At 45.7% G+C, this 21,024-nt stretch overlaps 1 protein-coding gene across 2 annotated transcripts in view; it reads left to right on the top strand.

Annotated features, from left to right (window-relative positions):
• The first annotated feature begins 701 nt into the window (after nt 1-701).
• GNB1 (G protein subunit beta 1) overlaps nt 702-21,024 on the top strand; it is an 83,958-nt gene continuing 63,635 nt past the window's right edge. Inside the window, exon 1 of one of the 2 annotated variants that reach the window (XM_049877638.1) lies at nt 702-792. The gene's annotated coding sequence lies outside the window, so the exon portion shown is untranslated. The remainder of the gene's footprint in view (nt 793-21,024) is intronic. The other variant, XM_049877637.1, reaches the window with a different exon arrangement.

Here is a 21,024-nt window from a genome sequence, read left to right as displayed (position 1 = left end):
GGTCGCTAGGCCCTGTGTGTGCGGAGTGGAGCGCCCCCCCGAAATGGAGACCCCCCCTCTGCAGCCCCAGTGGGCGAGAGCCATCCTGTGCTTCCCACCTGAGCTGAGCTGTTCAGGCGCAGACCAGCGGGGCGGGACAGGCGCGTCCGACACTGCGGCGCCGACCCCACGCGGCCATTGTCCCCACGTTAGTGCAAACTAGACCCCCTTCTGCATCGTTCTGGCCCACGCCTCGCACTCGGGGCCACGTGTGGCTGGTCACTGCTGGCCACCGGGGAAGCTGGCGCGGTGTCGGGCTCCGAAGACCTCGCAGGCTAGTAGGGCGCGGGGCTGGCTCCGCAGACCCCTTTGGCCTCGCCGGGCGTGGGTGTCCCTGCAGGGCGGCGGGCGCTGCGCGGCTCCTTTAAGCTGCATGGGCACGCGCGGCGGGGCCGGCATCGGGCAGGAAGCACGGGCGCGCGCCCGTCCCCAGCCGAGCCTGGCGTGCGCGCGCGGGCGTGCGCGGTGACGCGAGCGTGGGGTTTCCCGAGGCTGTGGGCAGGGGCCGCCGCGCCCATCCCGATGGCTGGAGGCGTCTGAGGGGCGGACGGAGGCGGCGGCGGCGGGAGCGGGGAGGAGCGGCAGCGGCGCCGGAGTGGAGCAGCCGCCGCGCGGGACCGACCGAGCCTCGCGGCGCGCACCTGCCTGCAGCCCGCCGAGAGCGCAGAGGTGGTCCGGAGCTCGACGACCTCGCGGCGCGGCGGCTGAGGCGGCGGCCGGGTGTAGGCGCGTCTGCCGGAGCGGGGCGCCGAGGTGAGCGCGCCGAGACCCCGCGCCCCCCGAGACCCCGACCCGCGCCCCCAGCCTAGGCCTCCCGCGCGTTACCTTCCTCACCCCACTTCGTCCCGGGGGTCGCGGTCCGCTCCGCCCCGCCCCCACCCTGGCCGGGAGGGGCTGCGCGGCTTCCTGCCCCGCCCGGGCGGGTCGGCGGGACGGGGGGTGCGGGCCGGGGGGCCACGGAGGCCGCGGGGGCTCGGGCCCGGGCTGGGCGAGGCAGGCTCCGTCGGCTGGGCGGCTTTGTTTTCCGGGGCACCGCTAACAGGAAAATGTGGACTCATGGAGGCCGGGGCCGCGCGGGGCGTCGGCGGGGTCGGGGTCGGGCTGCGCTGCGGCGCATGGAGACCTCGGCTGTGGGGTCCGCGCCCACCCCGCGGCGGAGCCCCCGCCCTGCCCGACCCGGGCGGCGCGGGAGAACAAAGGGCCGCCGGGCCGCCCGGGGCCGGGCCGCTGCTTCCCGGAATGGGCGCTGTATTTATTTATTTTTTTTTTAATTCTGGGTTCTCTCTGGGTGGTCAGCCGTTCGTGGTGGGAGCCGCCGGGGCCCGAGCAGATGTGAGCGCGCGGGGGCAGAGCCCTCCACGCCGGGGTCTGTGTTATTTTTAACGTGTCTCTTGGTGGATGGTTGTCCGGTCAGTTTTGGGAAGAATTCACACGCAGGGAGGAACAATGAAATGAGGAAGCTGCGGCCCAGCCACGGCCATCCGGGGGGCTTGACACCGAGACAAAGGGCCGTGCTGGGAAAACGAAAAAACAAAACACAAAACATGACGGCGCTCAGCTGGAGGTTTTCGTTTTTACCCCAGAGCGGAGGGAGGGCGGCCCCCCAGCGAGCCGCGGCTCCCGGTCCGTAGCTGCTGCCGCCCAGTGCGGAGCCCCAGGCTGGCCGTCTCGTGCGGGGCGGCCGGGCAGGTGCGGGCGGCGGGGGGCGCGCGGCCGGGCGTGCGGGCTCCGTCCCCACCGCGAATGAATGGGCCTCTGTGTCCAGGCCCTGCTGCAACAAGATGGCGTTCCAGGCGGCGGCGGTGGCCGTCTTCACCCCGCGCAGTCGGCGGGGTCGAGCGCTGGTGCCTGTGAATTCGGCTGGGAGGGTCCTTTGACGTCGCTGAAAAGGCCCAGAGTGGGGAGGGGGAGTCACACAAAGGGTCGGGTGTCCTTCTCCTGCCTGAACAGCTTTTCAGATTGAAGCCTAGTGGGGGGGGGGTGGGGGCGAGAGTTGTGCTTAAATGTCACAGGGTGGTGGCCGAGGCGGTGGACTTTTTTAAAAAGCTGTAGTTTTTTTCCTTGGGAATCGATATTTGATTCGAAAGGCTTTAAACGTTTTTTCATGTCTTTAAATTGCACCTTCAGCAGACAGGAATAGTAGCGGCTCTATCTGCTCAATTAATTTTTGTCGAAGGTGTTGAAGTTAGGTTTGTGAGATTCGTTTCTTGAAGGAAAAGAGCGATTTAAGAATTTTTATTTTGGGAAGGGAGGTTGGCATTTTCCCTTAAAGAGTGCATTACTGAGCTTAAAGGCGTGCATAATATGGAAACCTGAACGTGTAGTTTTGTTTTGGGGAGTATTAGTGGTCCTGGTACTTTATTTTGCTTTTTTTCTGGTAACACAGTAATCTCAAATAATCGATGATAAAGTAGTTGCTTGTGAGGTTGATTATTAACCGAGAAAATATGTAGGTTATTGTTTTTCATGATTAGCAAATAAATGGAAGTATTAGCTTTTGAAAGGAACCCTGGTGGCGCAGTGGTTAAGCGCTCAGCTGCGAACCAAAAGGCCGGCGATTCGAACCTGCCAGCCACTCTGGGAGAAAGATGTGGCAGTCGACTTCTGTAAAGATTTACAGCCTTGGAAACCCTATGGAGCAGTTCTGCTTTGTCCTATAGGGTCGCTCTGAGTCAGAATTGACAGCTTTTGAAAAGAATCATTTAGCTCTAGATACTGGATAGGGTCTTTAGAGCATTGTTAACTATAGTCTTCTGTGTGAGTTTTTCTAACTTTTTTTTAATAATTTATAATTATTTTCTAATTTGGGGCTGTAGCTTTTTGGGGGGCTCTTAATTTGAAAGTAAGGTTTTAGCTTGTATGCTATTAAGATATAGTTTATTTTGGATTCTTCCGGAAGGTATAGGTTGCAAAAAGAAAGTGAACGGGCAGTTCCTTTTTTGTTTCCTTGCTAAGGACTGGGCGTGTGGCTGGAGAAGGAGCTGGTGCCACTGTCTTGAAAACAGGTCAGAGAACCTACAGACAGCAGAACGGGTGATAGTTTTTTTACTGGATTTACCGTGGGCCGTGACTTTCTAAAAATGAGAGCTGCCCAGAAATGGAGTCTAACTGGACTGCTCCAAGGCGGATCCTGTAAGGATCCTAGGGTGGGGGCGGGGGTTTCCTGCCTCTGGGTGAGGCTGGACAGACTGCAAAGCCTCTACCATCCCCACTGATTCCTGCGGGTGTTTGCTTCTGGTTCACAGGCCCCATATATAAGTGCTATGGGCTTTTCTGAGGTGAGTTGGGAAAAGCAAAGTTAAGCTGAATTGTGCCTGTGCCTGCTCCCAGTTACCCCTGCTGGCTAGGGTCCGCTCCAGGTTAGTGTGAGCCTTTGAGGCCCATCTTTAGGACTACATTTTATCTGCTGCTGGAGGGGTTCAGGAGTGTTCTTTTGAAGACATTGTTTCACCATGTAGTTTTTATTCAGAATTGACACTTTTATGAACAAACCCACTGGAAAAAAATAAGTTCTCTTGTGTAATGTATGAGTTCACTACACCTATGTTTCTCTTCTCTCATCAGATAAATACTAAGCAGAATAATTTTTGATGATACCTTAAAAAAGATTTATCTTTAATATTCTGGGTTTTTTTGGGGAGGGGTTGAAGCAGGATTTCTGAGATTTAATTTTAATCTCTGGCTGCATAATAATATGTTGTCTTTTTTTTTTAAGATTAAAACATTTTCATGCTAATGAATTTGGCTTCAGAGCTAACCTACTGTGGTGTGGGTGGTCTAGGTAGTTTACATTGATTGGTTGAGAACTAGACTGATTTATGTCTGTGAGTTTACTTATTTCTCAAAGGAGAATTGGTGTACAGTATCCTGTAGAAATGTTAAAGCTTTGTTCTGTTTCTTGTTTACTTTGCTAAAATTTTTTTATGTTTGTTGTACATCGTTTGGAGCCCTGGTAGCGCAGTGGTTAAGAGCTCGGATACTAACCAAAAGGTCAGAGATTTGAATCTACCAGTTGCTCCTTGGAAACCCTGAGGGCCAGTTCTACTCTGTCCGGTAGGGTTGTTATGAGTCGGAATCAACTCAACTGCTGTGGGTTTATCCATTGTTTTGATTGGAAAAGTTGTAGCTCTAAAAATAGCTTTGAGAAAGGGATAAACATGGCCTTCAGGGTGTCTGCAGAATTACCTAACATCAGTTGGCTTAGCTAATACTTTAATGAATAACATTGATTTTATTTTAGAAATGCAGTATTGGCATTTATTATAGTTTTTTTCTTTGCATTGTTTTTTTTTTTGCCCGAAAGATTTGGCTCCTGTTGGTCTGTAAATTGGATTAAATTCTTACTGTCTGAGCACTCTGGCTTTTAGCATTAGTGGATTGGTAATGGATATTCTCAATTTTATTATCTGGGTTTGACCATATGGCATGCCACATTATTTTGAAACCCCTATTTAGTGTAAATCTAATAAGACATGGAACAAAATTTTTTTTAGACTCTTTTAACTTTGGTATAAATTCTGATTTCAGGATTCATGAGTGGTTGAGAAATTGTGAAACAGGCTAGTCAGTTAAGTGTTTGGTGTAGTGAACATAGAATGAGGTAATAAAAGAACAAATTTAAATTAAAACTGGGATCAGAGGAATAATTTACTAAACTGGAATGTTTAACATTATTGAAAGAAAAAATTAGCCCAAGCCTGTGTGGAATGTATGTCTTTAAGTTGTGTTTAACTGTGTGAGTTGTGTAATGCAGCATCATATGAACTGTCCTGGAAAAGGAATGGAATCCCACATTTGTTTAAAGCTGCGGGTTTTGTTCCAGAACTCTCATTGAAGAATTACAGGCAAGCTATAGACGTTTGGGTTGGTCAGTGGATTAGTGGGATGATAAGAGCTTTTAAAAAAGCTTTTAGCCATCTTGTGGCAGTGCCTCCTGTCAGATGCCACAGTAATCAATGCAAATTACTGCTGGCATCGAATAGAAAAGCTTGCTCTTTTATGGAGTAATGCTACTTTTCTTTCTTTTTTGGATTGTGGTGAAAATATATATGACAAAACATTCGCCAATTCAGCAATTTCTACGTCTTTTTTTTTTTTTAAGATGTAAGTGAAGATATTCTCTTATATGTCTTAAATTAGGACTCTAGGAAGGAGCTATTTCTAAAAGTCTGCAGATTTAACAGACCAAGTCAAGATTATCCCGTCGATTATCTAGTTTGTATCTAGGAGATTATTAAGTTGAACCTACTTTACCATTGATAAAAGCTTATTATGATTTAATAATAATGTTCCAAACTTAATACTGCATTTTATCAAGGGGGAAGGGCTTGTATATATTGACTGCTTAACCTATTAGGACTATTAGGACTAGAATACTAAGGGCATTGGTTGAGTATGTCCCTTTTTATTTGTAATTGTGCCTTTATGCATCTCTATGCAAATGTCTCCTGACTCAGGCCTGTGGCAGTTATAACATTCCCCACAAGGATTATGGGATCTCTGGACTACCTATTCAAGTATTGTAGTTAATAACGTTTAGAAAAAATTGGGGACATTTCCTAATTAGATAAGAGTGTCAAAGCCTCTACAGTAGGTTTCAAAAACTTTGTCATAGGAACTTTAAAATAATTCCTGAATTCTAGAGACGGAGAGAAATTCACATTGGGCCTGTATGAGTTAGAACCTGGCACTGCCTAGCTGAGTTTGGATGAGTTATTTAACTTCACTTTGTGTGTTTTCTCATCTGTGAATGGGAAGGGTTCTTGTAAGAATTAAATGACTTAGTATATGTGCGGAGCACTTGTAGCAGTACCTGACCCATAGTGCAAGGGCCAGTCATTTCTATCACTGGGGCCTCTCTTTGTAAAAAGTCTTCTACTATGATAATATTATAGTAGATTATCTCTGACAATTTGATCATCAACTATGGTTTATCAAAATTAATCAAAACTAAGATATTATAGGAAGACAACTTAGTGAGAGATTAGTTTTTTCTTTCTTCTAACTTATCATTCCAGAGTACTCCTGGTTCATAGTGTGGAACATAAATCTGCTGTCTTTTCGGATTCCTGTCCCTTTTTTACTCCTTCGCTTTCGTGTGAGTCTTCTCTCAGTCTTTCTGGAGAGGCTCTCTTTACCTTTATAGGTGAATTTGAGCCCATGCCTCATTTTAAAAACTGGTAAAGTTTATGTTTGCTTATTTGTTTATTTTGAGAATTTAATCCCTTCCCCTTATGGTATTGAGTATTTCTGGATTTCACAAGACTTTAGTTGCCATTCCTTGATTCACCAACTAGTGGAAATAATAATGATTACATTTAGAAAAATACATTCTCATAAATACTGTAATTGGAAATTTGTTTAACAGTTACTTAATTCAGCACCTTCTCTGCTGGGTGCTGACGTTATAATTCATAGTAGAATGGATGTGGTGCAGGGCCCACTGAGTTTATCATTTGATAGGGGGCCTGACAAGCAGGTACAACGGGGAAATGAAAGGGCAGCAGTCACAGAGGCCCCTAACCTATTCTAGAGTTTAATGAAGGCTTTTTAGGAAAGGTTTTTTTAAGTTGAGACCAGAGGATCTGCCAGTTGGAGTCTGTCTTCCAGGCAGGTGGTAGGTGTCTGGGCTGAGGAGATGGGGCTCACTGGTTATTTATGGAGTGAATGGGAGCATGGCTCTTGCAGGGATGAAAATTCTGAAAGGCTGGAGAACTCAGTACACAGGGCTGGAGAGTCATGGGAAGTGAACACCAAGAGGTCAGAAACCTTGCTCCAGAGTTTGGGCTTTTTGTCTCGAGGGGCTGTAGAATACCTTGAAAGTGTTTAAGGAGGAGATCGATGTGCTCAAGTTCTTGCTCTAGAACGTGATCCTGGATCAGGGAAGGAGAAAGAGTGTAGTCAGTGATAACACTGGGAAGCTGGTACGGAGAGGGCAGGGATCTGGACTGGTGGTTTTCCTGGTGATGGGAAAAAGATTTGGTGACTGAATATAAATTGGGAAGTATTAAGAAAGGAGTGAAAGATGACCATGAGTTTCTGTCCCGGCGTCTTGGTGGAGGTTTTGAAGGTGCTGGCGTGTAGAGCAGTGGTTTAGTGGGGAGATAATTGAGTGTTGGGCATGTTGGGCTTGAGGAGTCCATGAGGCATCCCCACGTCCTCATGCTTTCTACTCCTGCCTCAGAAGCTCTTCTGGATGTTTGTATAGTTCATTCCTCCCCTTCATTCAGGTCTTTGTTCAGCCACCACCTTCTCAGAGAGGCATTCCCTGGCCCTTGTTAATATCTGTTATTTTACCCTGCTCTGGTTTCATAACATTTAAGTTGATCTAACTATGTAAGCTCCACGAAGACAGGTACTTTGTTTGGTTTGCTGTAGGCACACACCAGCCCTTAAAACAGTGCCTAGCATACAGGGATTGCACGGGTACCCTGTCTTAGTTATCTAAAAAAAAAAAAAAAAAAAAGTTATCTAGTGCTGGTTTAACCCGGGTACCCTGTCTTAGTTATCTAGTGCTGGTTTAACAAATACCACAAGCAAATGGCTTTAACAAACAGAAATTTATTGTAAAAGTAGTGTGGCGCGGTGTCTGACCTCCTCTAACTTCGGAGGGGAAAGGAGAATCAGGATCAACACCTCGAGGCTGATTCCTATGAGGTGGAGGTCTAACATGCCTCCACCCTGTCCAGTCTTAAGCACTCTCTACTTCTTTGGTGGGTTTGAGAGTTTGTTGTAATGGCCACACAGAGCTCATAGACAATACTTAAGATTATGGAGTTTATTAGGGAAATATATATAATTCAGGATCAGAAAACACGCAGGATAGAGTTATTCAGTTAGGACAGCTGCTTCTCAGCTGTGCCCACAGGCATGTCTCTCTCTGGCCCTCAGCCTCTGCCCTGCTCAGACAAGCGTTACAGAGTTCTTTTAGCTCTGCTGATGAGTTCCTGGGGACACCCCATTCTGCCAGTAAGCCTCCTGCCTTAAAGTGCTGAGCTTTCTCATTCTGTAGGCTGGAAAGCCCATCACACTGTCTCCTTCCAGTTTCCTGGTTCTGCCTCTGCTACCATTTCTCTGTTGCCGCTGCTTGCTGTTTACCACCATCTCTGGTGTTACAGCTCTCTGTCTCCTGGATCTAAGAGGTCCTCAGCACAGGAATCCCATGTCCAAAAGGATGCACTTCACTTCTGGCTCTTCTTTCTTGGTGTTGATGAGATTCTCTCTTCCCACTTCTGGGACAGCAAAACTGAACAATCCTCTCATTAGGGTTCCATACACCTTATTTGCATGGTCCCACCCCCACAAGTGTACTGTGTACCTTATTTACATTATTAGCAAGCTGTCCAGTCCTCTTTGTGGGTCACAAGCACCTCACTTGCACAGTCCCAGTCATTTGGTGGAAATTACGAAGACTATGGCTAGAAGGGCCATATTAAGTAATTGACTGCATCGAATTTATTTTCTGACAGTTTAGGAGTCTGGAATCCAAATTCAGACCACCAGCTCAAGGGAAATGTTCTCTCTGTTGGCTGTAGAGGAAGATCCTTATGTCTTCATCTTCTGCTTTCTGGTTCCTTGGAGATCTCCATATGTCTTGGCATCTATCTTACTCACCAGCTCTCTCTGCTCAATTGTTTAGTCTCTTTATATCTCACAAGAGATCGACTCAGGATGCACCCTACAGCAATCCTGCCTCATTAACATAACAAAGACATTCCATTCCCAAATGGGATTATAACCACAGGTGTAGAGGTTAGGATTTACAACACATATTTTTGGGAGGTGTAATTCAATCTGTAACATCACCTACTTTTTAAATTATTGGCTTTATTGCACAAGTGAATATGGTGCTCCTTCTTGGGAGAGGTCTGGAAACCCTGGTGGCGTAGTGGTTAAGTGCTATGGCTGTTAACCAAAGAGTTGGCAGTTCGAATCCGGCAGGCGCTCCTTGGAAACTCTATGGGGCAGTTCTCCTCTGTCCAGTAGGGTCGCTATGAGTCAGAATCAACTCGAGGGCACTGGGTTTGGATTTTGTTTTTAGGAGAGGTCTGAAATGGAGGCAGACCTTTAAGAGTTATCAGCATTTAAATGGTGATTGAAGCAGCTATCACTTAGAGCAGTGGTTCTCAAAGTGTGGCCTGTGGACTTCTTGCGGGGGAGTCCCCTGAAACCCTTTCAAGGGCCCATTAAGTCAAAATTATTTTCATAATAGTACTTAGACATGATTTGATTTCTCGTTGTGTTGACAGTTGCATTGACGGCACTAGAGCAATAGTTGGTAAAACTGCTGGCTTCATGGTGTGAATCAGGTTTTTAGTACCGAGCTGGCGTGCCGTCATGGTATTTCTCAGTATAGGTAAAAAAACAATAGCTGAACTTAATGTCCTCATCAAACAATAAAAATTACTTTTATTACATCCCAACCCTCGATTACCCATTACTTAACTATTATTTGTGACGAAATGGAAGACAGGCGGAAAGCAGTGGTGCGGACTGAAGTGCAATAGCTGCCTGGAGGCAAGCCATGGCGCCGTTGTGTGAGTTGAAAGAAAGGCTGACAGAAAACTATGGCTGCAGACACAGGGATTTGGCAGATGTTTTCTAGAAAATGAATGATGTGAACCTGATACTTCAAGGAAAATAACTGACAGCATTGGCAACAGTGATACAATTTGAGCTTTCAGATGAAAAATAGAATTTTGAAAAACTTGATCCCACCACCATAAGCTTGACAGCTTTTTAGTACTTAAAGACTTTTTAATGACATTGGGAGTGATGCTAATGAAGTGGGTTTTTTTTGTTTTGTTTTTACGAAATGAAACATGTCAGTATTTGGAAGATCTGCTTAAATCAGTGAGCAATATTCTCCAAATGGCCTGTGCATGATGTTACAAATTGATAAATGGGCAAAAGATCCATTCACATTTCAAGAATGATTAAAACCAATGATATTTAATGTAACAGTATGAAAAACTGACGTAGTTTCAGATTCCACTTGGAATTGCCCTTTAAGAAATGTATACTTGTTGAGCTTTGGTGTAGCGTCAAAAATGAATATCTGCATTTTTTGAGAAGACTGTTTAAATACTTTTCCTTTTTCCAATTACATGTCTGCCTGAGACGGAATTTTCCTCATATCCTTCAACCAAAACAACACTGAATGCAGAAGCAGATGTGAGAATCCAGCAGCCTTGTATTGAGCCAGTATTAAAGAACTGCTAAAATGTAAAACACTGCTGCCCTGCTCATCAAATTATTTTTCTCTTAAAAAATACCTATTTTTCATAAAATATTATCTGTGTTAAGGTGTAATGAGCTTACTGTTTTCAAATGATGTAATAAACATTTTAAATATATCTCAATTTTCATTTCTGACATAGTCAATATCCAGAGATATATAACCCACCTAAACAAAAGCTCTTGGGGCCCTCGATAATCAAGAGTGTAAAGGGTCCTGAAAGCAAAGAGCCTGAGAACTGCTGAGTTGGAGGGGATAGTGGTTAACCAGGGGGTCCTTGGCTGGAGACAGACACTCTGTCCTGGTAGACAGTGTGTCCATTGTGGTGGGAATATCTGCTACCCCGTCCCCTGTGTGCCACATCGCAGTATTAGGCCTTTTCCTGGAGAGAAGAGCCCAGAGTCTGCAAATGTTGAAGGCCCATTGTTATAGCTTGAGAAGAGGCCTTTCGTGGATTGAATTGTGTCCTCAAAAATGTGTGTATCAGTTTGACTGGGCCATGAGTCCCAGTATTGTATGATTGTCTGCCATTTTGTCATCTGATGTGATTTTCCTATGTGTTATAAATCCTGCCTTTATGATGTTAATGGGGGTGGATGGGCAGCAATTGTGTTGATGAGGCAGGACTCAATCTATGGGATTGGATTGTGTCTTGAGCAGTTCTTTTGGGATATGAAAGAGAGATGAGAGCATAGAGACAGGGGGACCTCTTACAACCAAGAAAGCAGTTGCCAGGAGCAGAGCGCTTCCTTTGGACTCGGGCTTCCTGCACAGAGAAGGTCCTAGTCCAGGGGAAGATTGATGAGAAGGATCTTTTTCCAGAGCTGACAGAGAGAAAGCCTTCCTTGGAGCTGACGCCCTGAATTTGGACTTTCAGCCTACTTTACTGTGAGAAAAATAAATTTCTCTTAGTTAAAGCCATCCGCTTGTGGTATTGCTGTTATAGCAGCACTACTTAACTAAGACAGGGCCTCAGGACAGAGCCTAGGGGTGGTGGTAAGGGATGGACAGGAAGAGAAACTCATCAGGGAGTGGCCAGAAGTTGGAGGACTGTTAGAATGTTGTCACAGAACCTTAAGGAGAGAGTATTCTGAGGGGAGGAATTGGGCAGAAGTAGATTTTGCTGCGAGTGAGAAATAGATTGAATAGTGAGAGCATTCGATGCAGACTCTTGAAGTAGATGAGTGAGAGTGGCTGAGAGAAGTCTCTGAAGAGGGGGCAGTAGTTGGAGAGGCCTGTGTGGGGTAGAGGGAGACTGCTGTTCTGTGTTGATTCTAGATGGGAGTGGCCTGAGCACTGTTAGGCGCTGAGAGGAAGGAGCCCTAAAGAGGAAGAGGTGGGAGAGCTTCCATAAGATGCTTATGAATAAATACCTGGCAAAGGCCCACTGCAGGAGCTGGGGATGGGGCAGTAAGGGACACCAGGCCCTACTCTCAACGTCATCTATGGAAAAGACGATGCTTGAAAAAAGTCAGGGAGGGGCCCTAGGGATTACTGAGGTTTTGATTTTAAATAGGGTATTTGAGATCTTTGAGCAAAAAGAGCTCAAGGGAAGAGGAGGTCAGAGGATGAAGCAGGCAAATATCTGGGAAATGAAGGTTCAGGCAGAGGGAGAAACCCCAAGGCAGGACCATGCTTAGAAGTGAAATAAGAAGTTCTACAGAAGTCAGTGTTAATACCTGGCTTGGCATAGGCATTATATAAAGTATGTTGGGAGAGATACTTTAAAATTTCCCTGTTGAAATCATCAAACCTTGGCTTTCCAATCCCTCTTTTCATTCCTTCCTTGATGAACTTGGATTTTGCTTTGATGATGCTGATGCCATCAGAGCCGGTTTGTTGGGTGCCCACTGTGTGCCAGGCCCAGCACTGAGAACTTTGTTATTTATGTGACCCTCACATCAAGTCTGTTAATAGCTCTATTTTGTAGATGACTGAACCTACCAGGAGGTTAGGTAATCAGTCAAGGTCATATGGTCAGGAATCAGTGGAACCAGTGTTGAACATGGGTCTTGGGTCGTTTGCCTCCAGAGCCTGTGGTCCTAGTTATTACACCGTAGACCTTCTAACATAAGCTTTTCTCCCTACTCTTTTATCTCAGAAGACCTCTGTGTTGGCATCTGCTGTCCTACATGTATTATTAAAGGAAAGACTCCCCGCCTGAAAGCGTGTTTACCAACGGTTTTATCTTCAGTTTCTTCTTCAGGGGTACCGTCTATTCTACCCTCAAACATGACTCAGTCTTATATAACTTAACCCCCAGTTAATGTTGATATCTTTTCCAGCTACTATTCTTTTCTCTTTTTAAAATTTTAAACAGGCAGTCTATTTCCACTGCCTCAGTTCCTTCACGTCTGCCCTTGCCTCATTCTTCTGGAAACTCTGTCCTGTTTCCCCAAACCACCAATGCTGTTGTTTTTTAATAAAGTTCTTTTCACTAAATCTGTTTTATTGTCTCAATTTTTATCTTCTATTTTTTGCATTTTAATCATAAAAATGTTTAATACGTTTATTGTAGGAAACTAGGAGTATAAAAATGAGGAAAAAATAATCCGTAATCTCCCAATCAGGAAGTAACATAGATTGTTGTATCTTCTTTAGTCTTTCGTATTGTTCATGCATAGTGTGTAGAGATTTTTTCCCCAGATGGGGGATTATGCTGTATATACATAGGCTTTGAAATTCTGATCTTTGTCCTTTATGTTTTATCATGTTTCCAACTGTCATTCATCTTGAAAACATGATTAGTAACTACACGATAATCCATTGCATTTCTTTTCCCTGTAGTTTAGCCATTCCCCTATGTCGGACGTTCTGGTTCTACCAGTTTCTAGCTTTGAAGCCTCGAGCAAGTTGTTTAGCACCTCTACCTCAGTTTTCTCATCTCAGGGCTGTTGTAAGGATTAAACGAGACAAATAGAATGTTAGCTTCCACTACCACTGCTACTTAGGATGTTTGACTCCTTCTCCTAGAATTACCTCCTCTAGGTTCCTTCTACAAGTCTGTCAGTTTGTCGTACTGTGGGGGCTTGCGTGTTGCTGTGATGTTGGAAGCTATGCTGCTGGTATTCAGATACCAGCAGGGTCATCCATGGAGGACAGGTTTCAACTGAACTTCCAGACTAAGACAGACTAGGAAGAAGGACCCGGGAGTCTACTTCTGAAAAGCTTTAGCCAGCAAAAACCTTAGGAATAACAGCAGAACATCGTCTGATATAGTGGCGGAAGATGAGCGCCCCCCGCCGGGTCAGAAGATACTCAAGAGACGACTGGGCAAGAGCTGCCTCCTCAAAGCAGAGTCGATCTTAATGACATGGATGGAGTAAAGCTTTCGGGACCTTCGTTCGTTGATGTGGCATGACTCAAAATGTGAAGAAATAGCTGCAAACATCCATTAATAATCGGGACCTGGAATGTACAAAGGAAGAAGTACAGCCAAGATGTTCCTTAGAAGCAAGGATGGTCAGGCTGCGTCTTACATACTTTGGACATGTTGTCAGGCGGGATCAGTCCCTGGAGAAGGACATCATGCTTGGTAATTTACAGGGTCAGCGGAAAAGAGGAAGACCGTCAACGAGATGTATTGACACAGTGGCTGCAACAATGGGTTCAAGCATAACAATTTTAAGAATGGTGCAGGACTGGGCAGTGTTTCATTCTGTGGTACATAGGGTCACTATAAGTCGGAACAAACTCAATGGCACCTAACAATAACAACAGGTTCCTTCTACTAACTTTACCTTCCCCCGTTTCTGAAATGCTCCAAGCCAACTGATAATCTTTGTCCCCATGGTTGCTGTAGGTCCTCAAGGGTTCTTCTGCTGGGCTCTGAAATGTTACCAGGTGCTTCATTCTTTCATTTCCTGACTCCTCATGTCCAGTAAGAGATAGCTTAAATAGAAACAGTAAGTTTACTGTATGGATTCTGGGAGTCTCTATAACTGAAGTTCAAGGATAGGGCCAAGCTTTGGGTAAGGATGGAGCCAGGGGTTGGGAAAGCCATTTGGAGTTTGTCCATCTTATTTCTCTTCTTCTCTGCCTGTGAGCATGTCTTCGCTTCTGCTTGCCTGGCAAGAATGCTCTGAGATGGTCCCTTTTCTGTTCTCAGCACATTCTGTCTCTTGGCAGCATTGAGCTTAATTGACCATGGCCGCCTCCCTGAAACTCTTCTTTCAGCTTCTGAGATGTCACAGGCTCCTGGTGCTCCCCCTACCTCTGATTTTTTTCTTCTTAGTTTCCTTCCGGGATACCACCTCCTTTACCTGTTGGTGTGATGCCCAGTTGTTTGGAGTTTTTCAGTGACAAGTCCTTTCTTGGGCTCTCCTTAGGGGATCGCATCTGTCCCCATCTGCAGTGCGCTGAAATGCTTGGTGTGGCCCTTCTAGCCATGGGCTTTGTGTCTCACATGCAGTAATTGAGGGAGACTATGCAAATAAAGTATGTGGAACCCTGATGAAGACGTTGGTCAGTTTTGCCATTCCGCTGCGCTTGAAAAGAGCCGTTTCAGAGGCAAGAGAAGATCTCACCACCACCAGGAGAGAAGAGAAGAGGATCTCCACCACCACCAAGAAAGAAGAGCTGGGAGTGGAGCATGTCTTTTGGACCCGGGATCCCTGTGCTGAGAAGCTCTTGGAACCAGAAGACAGAGGGAGAGAGAGCTGTAACACTGAAGACCGAGAAAACAGGAGAGGCAGAGCAAGAGATAGCGATGGAGCAAGAAAGGTGAGTGCCTTCGGGCCAAGGCTTACTGGTGGAGTAGGGTACCTATGGGCACTTACTGACAGAGCTAAAAGAGGTTTAACACTTACCCTAGCAGGGCAGAGGGTCAGAAGAAGCTGTCCTGATGGAAGAACTGTATTCTGAGTGTTCATGAACCTGAGTTGTAACCTGTTACTTTTCTAATAAAGCCCACAATCCTGAGGACAGTCTGTGCGTTCTCTGTGGCCATTGCAATGAATTACCGAACTCAGCAGAGAAGTAGAGTGCCATTGGAGAGACGGTTGGTGTCAGAATTGGTAAAGATGGCAGAAAGAAGAGGTATGTCTGACCTTCACTTCATGGGAATCAGCCTTAGGCTGTTGGTCTTGATTCTCCTTCAACCTTGTGAAGTTAGAGAATATCAGACTCTGCCCCATGCCGTTTTTTATACCATTGGTTTTAAATGCTGTTTATTGACACTTTTGATGACTCTCAAATGTATATCTCTACCCCAGACCTCCAGACTCATCCATCTGTCTGTCCACAGCTCCATTCCTTTACCTGTTTTCTCTGCTGAGTCTTTAATCCTTTTGGACTCAGCTGGAGTGTCACTTCCTCTAAGAGGCTTTTTCTGGTCAGCTCTCTAGATTACCCCTGATGTTGTTGACCAGCTCCCAGTATTTCCTTCATGGCATGACCACAAGCTGTAATTAGTGTCTCTTACTTTCCCTAACTAAGACAGGTTGGAGAGTGAGGGCACACCCATTAGGCTGTTGATGTAGGCTGGGTTAGTTGTTCTTACACCTGACTGAGAGTCCCCTGAAGGTATCCCCACACAGCGAGAGCCTGGTACTCTGGAAGCGCTCAAGTGAATCTGGTGCACAGTCAGGTTGGGAACAGTGGCCTGTGAACCAGACACGGAGGACCTGGACTTCTGGGTAGTTTTCTTCAGAACAGGAAGGTAGGTTATTGGGAAGACTTGATGATGCCTAACCATCAATGTGGTTTTGGGGTGAGTGCAGCACCCACAGTGAAATGAGAAGAAAACCAAAACCAGGTGGTGTTGAGTCAGTTCTGACTCCTGGCAACCCCATGTGTGTCAGAGTAGAACTGTGTTCCATGGGGTTTTCAGTGGCTGATTTTTTTGGAAGTAGGTCACCAGGCCTTTCTTCTGAGGTGCCCCTGGGTGGACCGGAACCTCCAACCTTCTGGTTAGTGGCTGAGCACATTAACCATTTGCACCACCCAGGGACTCCTGAGAAGAGACGGGGAGATCTTTTTCAAGGAGTTGATGGAATCAGAGGGGGAAAATAGAGGGGCTTAAAACTAACTGGAAAGACATTTAAAATGCACTGTTTGAATCAGTAAGTGAACATCCTCCCCCTCTACGTTTTTTAAAATATGAAAACTGACCAACACAAGTTTTCCATAATTTAAAAACTACAATATTCAAGAAGACGCTAAGTTGCTAAGTAGTATGCTGTACTTTAAGAAAGTTTCTTTGAACAGTGAACGAGTAGCTTTACAACAGCAGCCCTAGGCCCCTGGACACCCTTTTAACTCGATACTGAAGCCACTCCTGAAGTTCATGCTTCAGCTAAAGATTAGACAGGCCTGTAAAACAAACGGTAGTTCATGCACGTAGCGCAACCACGGATAGGAGACTAAATGGGCACACCAGCCCGGGGCAAAGGCTAGAAGGCAGGAGGGGACAGGAGAACTGGATGAATGGGAATGGGGAACCCAAGGTCGAGAAGGGGAGAGTGTCGACCTGTCGTGGGGTTGGCATCCAGTGTCACCGAAAACATGTATTGTCTAGTGAGAAACTAATTTTTCTCTGTAAACCTTTGCCTGAAGCACAATTAAAAAAAAAATAGCAATTCTTCTAAAATTGATGAGATTAAAGTTATAAATAAGTTGAGAAAATATTTTTAATCTCAGCAACCTTTTAGGAACTCATTTTCTGTTCCTATTTAAGTTTAAAAAACCACCAGTCGCTAGTGACTACTGTACTGTACAGTCCTGATTAGGGATCTGAATTGTCCCTAGTAGAGATTTTGAAGGTACGGGGGACAAGTTTTCATGTTAAGGGGGGAGGTGAGAGGTTGAGAAATTAAAATCTACTCAAAATTCACATTTAGCAGCCTTTGCATATTTAAGGTTAGGAGCATATGTCACATTGTGTAAATCTTGGGTGTGTTTGCCAAACAAGATACAGTTATATTTTTAATTTAAAAGAATAGTTTGTATATAGAATTAGAATTTTTCTAGTCAAATTTATCTTTAAATATTTTGATTTTAAAAATAATGTGTGAATGGCTCCTGAGCTTGCTGCACTTAAAGCATCGCCTGGTTTTGGAGGACCTGTCTCTCCATCTCTCTGCAATCTCAGTCTGTCCTTAGCTGAGATCTGAGTGCAGGACAAGGCATGCTACATTGTTGCTTTGCCTCTGTCTCTACTTTTGTGGGAGCAAAAGAGTAACTTCCTTGCTTATAATTTCCACAGGAATAAATAGATGCTACTACCAGTGTCCATGCCACTAACTGTCCTTCAGGGACCAGCAAGGAGGGAAAGAACGACTGTATCAGTGTAGATCAGAGGTTAGTGAGGAGGAGACACTCAAGAAGAATGAACCAGAAAGAGTGAATTTTCCTGTGGAAGCACCAAGCCTCCTAGAGACAAACATGCGTTTTGTCCTTGTGTTTTGTCTCTGGTGTTGCTTGTCTGGAGACATTTTTGGTTGTCACAGTTTGGGGGTAGAAGTATGTCCTATTGGCATCTAGTGGGTAGAAGCCAAGGATACTGATAAACATTTAACAATGTATGGGACAAAGGATTGTCTGGGCAAAAATGTCAGTAGTGCTGTCATGGATTGAATTGTGTTCCCCCAAAAATATGTGTCAACTTGGTTAGGCCATGATTCCCAGTATGGTGTGGTTGCCTTCCATTTTGTGATTGCAATTTTATGTTGAGAGGATCAGGGTGGGATTGCGATACCACCCTTACTCAGGTCACCTCCCTGATCCAAGGTAGAGGGCGTTTTCGCTGGGGTGTGGCCTGTACCACCTTTTATCTATCAAGAGATGAAAGGGAAGCAAGCAGAGAGTTGGGGACCTCACACCACCAAGAACACAGCACCAGGAGCAGAGCGCATCCTTTGGACCTGGAGTCCCTGCGCCTGAGGAGCTTTCGACCAGGAGAAAGGGGAAGATTAAGGAGAAAGACCTTCCTCTAGAGCCTACAGAGAGAGAAAGCCTTCCCTGAAGCTGATGCCCTGAATTTGGACTTGTAGCCTACTAGACTGAGAGAATACATTTCTCTTTGTTAAAGCCATGCACTTGTGGTATTTCTGTTATAGCAGTACTAGATAACTAAGACAGGTGCCCAGGTTGAGAAACCCTGATTTTAAACCTCTTTGCATCTTGCAGTTAAAGAAACACCCGTCACGGTCTTGTGTCAGTTATCTATTGCTGCGTAACAAACTACCCCACGACTGAATAACTTAAGGCAATAAGTTTCTATTTGTTTATGATTTTTGGGATCTTCAAAATGGGTAAGGCTCAGCTGGGACAGCTCACCTCTGCTCTGTGTGGTGCATTTACAGTCAGTTGGCTGAGGGACTGGGGGCTGCACTTCCCAAAGGGCCTTGCTCACATGACTGTCTAGCTGGCTTGGGATTTTGGCCACGGTGCCTCAGTCCTCCATGCGGACCCTCCAGCAAGCTAGCTCAGGCTTCCTTATGTGATTGCTGCCTTCTAAGAGGACAGGAGCAGAAGTTGCCAGGCTTCTTGAGGCCATGTTAGATGTCACACAACAGCACTTCTGCCACATTCTGTAATCAAAACCAATTATCAGGCCCAGCCCAGATTCAAGGGGTAGGGACATAAACTCTCTTCTTGGTGGTAGGGGCTGCAAGGAGTCTGTGGTCATTTCAGCCCATCATAGCTCTTTATACAGCATAACATTTAGAATCGCCTCTTCTAGGATGTCCAGTTAATGGTATGATTTGTGTAGAATTGACTCCAAAAAAGAACTCCTTAAAGATATCAATTTGTTTCAGCAAATTTGTCTAACAAATATTTACCAAGTACTTATTTTGAGTATGACATTGTGCTTGGAGGTTAGTAAGTACAGTCCCATATTCTCTTGAGGAAGACAGTAAACTAGTGAGTAAGCTAATTTTGAACATTATGGTAATGCTGTGAAATACTAGATGAGAGAGGCCACTTGGCTTTGGGTGACTGGGGAAGGCCTTTTGAGCAGGTGACACCCAAAGGATGAGACAGCCAGGTAGGTGAAGAGCTTGAGGGCTTCTGGTGTAGAAAACAGCGATTGCAAAGGCCCTGAGATAGGAGGAAGGCAGTGTAGCTGGAGCTTAGTACACTGGGAGCAAAGCAGTAGAAGTGAGGTTGGAGGGGAAGAGGGCCTTAATCACATGATCTTATAGGTGGGGCTGTGGGCCCAGTTTGCCCAGGGCAACCTGATTATGCCTGGTGAGGCTGAGTTATATCTGGTTAGTGCTGCTTTCACTTCTATAAGTGCCCGGGGGTGGACAGTGCATTATATGGTTTCCATGCTGTGGAAAAGAGTGGATTTGTTTCTCAGTGCAGTGGCAAGCTGCCGAATGATTTTAAGCAGGAGAGTTACAAGATGTGATTTTTAAAAGATTGTTTCGATTGCTGAGTGAAGAACATATTGTTGGGGCAGGAATAGAAATAGGTCATTTAAAGGAGGCTGTTGACGAGAAATGGCATGGCTGGGCCAAGGACAGGGGCTGCAGAAATGGAAAGAAATGGGTGGACTCATATCTATTTCAGAGGTAGGGCCAACCTGATTGCTGATGGACTGGATATAGAGGACGACGTTCCTAAGTGTTTCCTTTACGTAACCGAGAGGGTGGTGGTATCAGTGACTGAGATGAGCTGACTGGGGAGGAGGGGCTGCTGCTCGGCTGTCCGTGGGGGTCCAGCCACGCTTTGAACGTTTGAAGTTTGAGATGTGCATAAGACAACAGTTGGAAGTGCGATTTGTAGGTTCATTGGCTTGGAATCCAGTCTGGAAGTCATTGACAATCCTTAAACTCTTGAGAATGGATCCTGTCTCCTGTGTGGGAAGAAGTGAGTAAGAGAAGGTGGAAGGTCCAGTTTTTAGTGGTCAGAGAGAGGAGACAGAGGGGCAGCTCTGCCATAAGGACGAGGGGGTGGGATGTTCAACGGCTCCTCAGATTGAAGGGACTGCAGGTACTAGGTGATGAATTTTTCGATGACAGAGTGGGGGTGAAAGCCAGATTGGGTGAGCTGAGGAAGTGGCGACCACCTGTGCAGGTAAGGCTTCAAGGAGTTTACCATGGAGCTGGGCAGGGAGAGGGCTCAGATGTGGGGAACACGGTAGAGTTTTGTTTTTAAACGGGGAGATTCTAAACCGTATGTTTATAGGGTGTATCTCCAAACTTGACCGTGCATGTGAATCCCCTGGGGATCCTGTTAAAATGCAGGTTCTCATTCAGTTGCTGTGGGGCCTTGCTGCTTTTCCAAGGAGCTCCCAGGCCTGCTGGTGCTGGCTGGTCCATGGCTCACATGAAGAAGCAAGTGTACTTGAAGTTGATAGGAATATGGTGGAAGAAATGGATGCAGGAGAGAAGAGGTAACAGAAGGCTAGAAACCTTAGGAAGGTTAGTGGGGTTCTTATCTATCATGTACCCACAGCCTGGATCATGTTAGGTGCCAGCTTTTCAGATTGAATTAATAGTCACATGATCTCCAGCGGGTGTCCTGGCTTCACGGTTTGTCCTAATCAGTATACTGCTCTCTCCAGTAGACTAGCAAGTAAGCTGTGACAGTGGACCCAGGATCAGGCCAATCTTCATGGACTCTTGCAAGGCTGAACAGCAGTTTAAATAAATCAATTTACAATTTAATTTCCTTTATATAGCAAATTTGAGAGAAGGGTTGAGCCAGTTGGCTCTTAGCAGGCAATATTACCTTGTAATTTCAGCAACCGTCATGTATAACAGTCTGAATAAAATGCTGCTAAATGCAGAATATTAGGT

Source organism: Elephas maximus, chromosome 3 (assembly GCF_024166365.1).
Source record: "Elephas maximus indicus isolate mEleMax1 chromosome 3, mEleMax1 primary haplotype, whole genome shotgun sequence".
Lineage (NCBI taxonomy): Eukaryota > Metazoa > Chordata > Mammalia > Proboscidea > Elephantidae > Elephas > Elephas maximus.
This window is presented reverse-complemented; position numbering and strand designations above follow the sequence as displayed.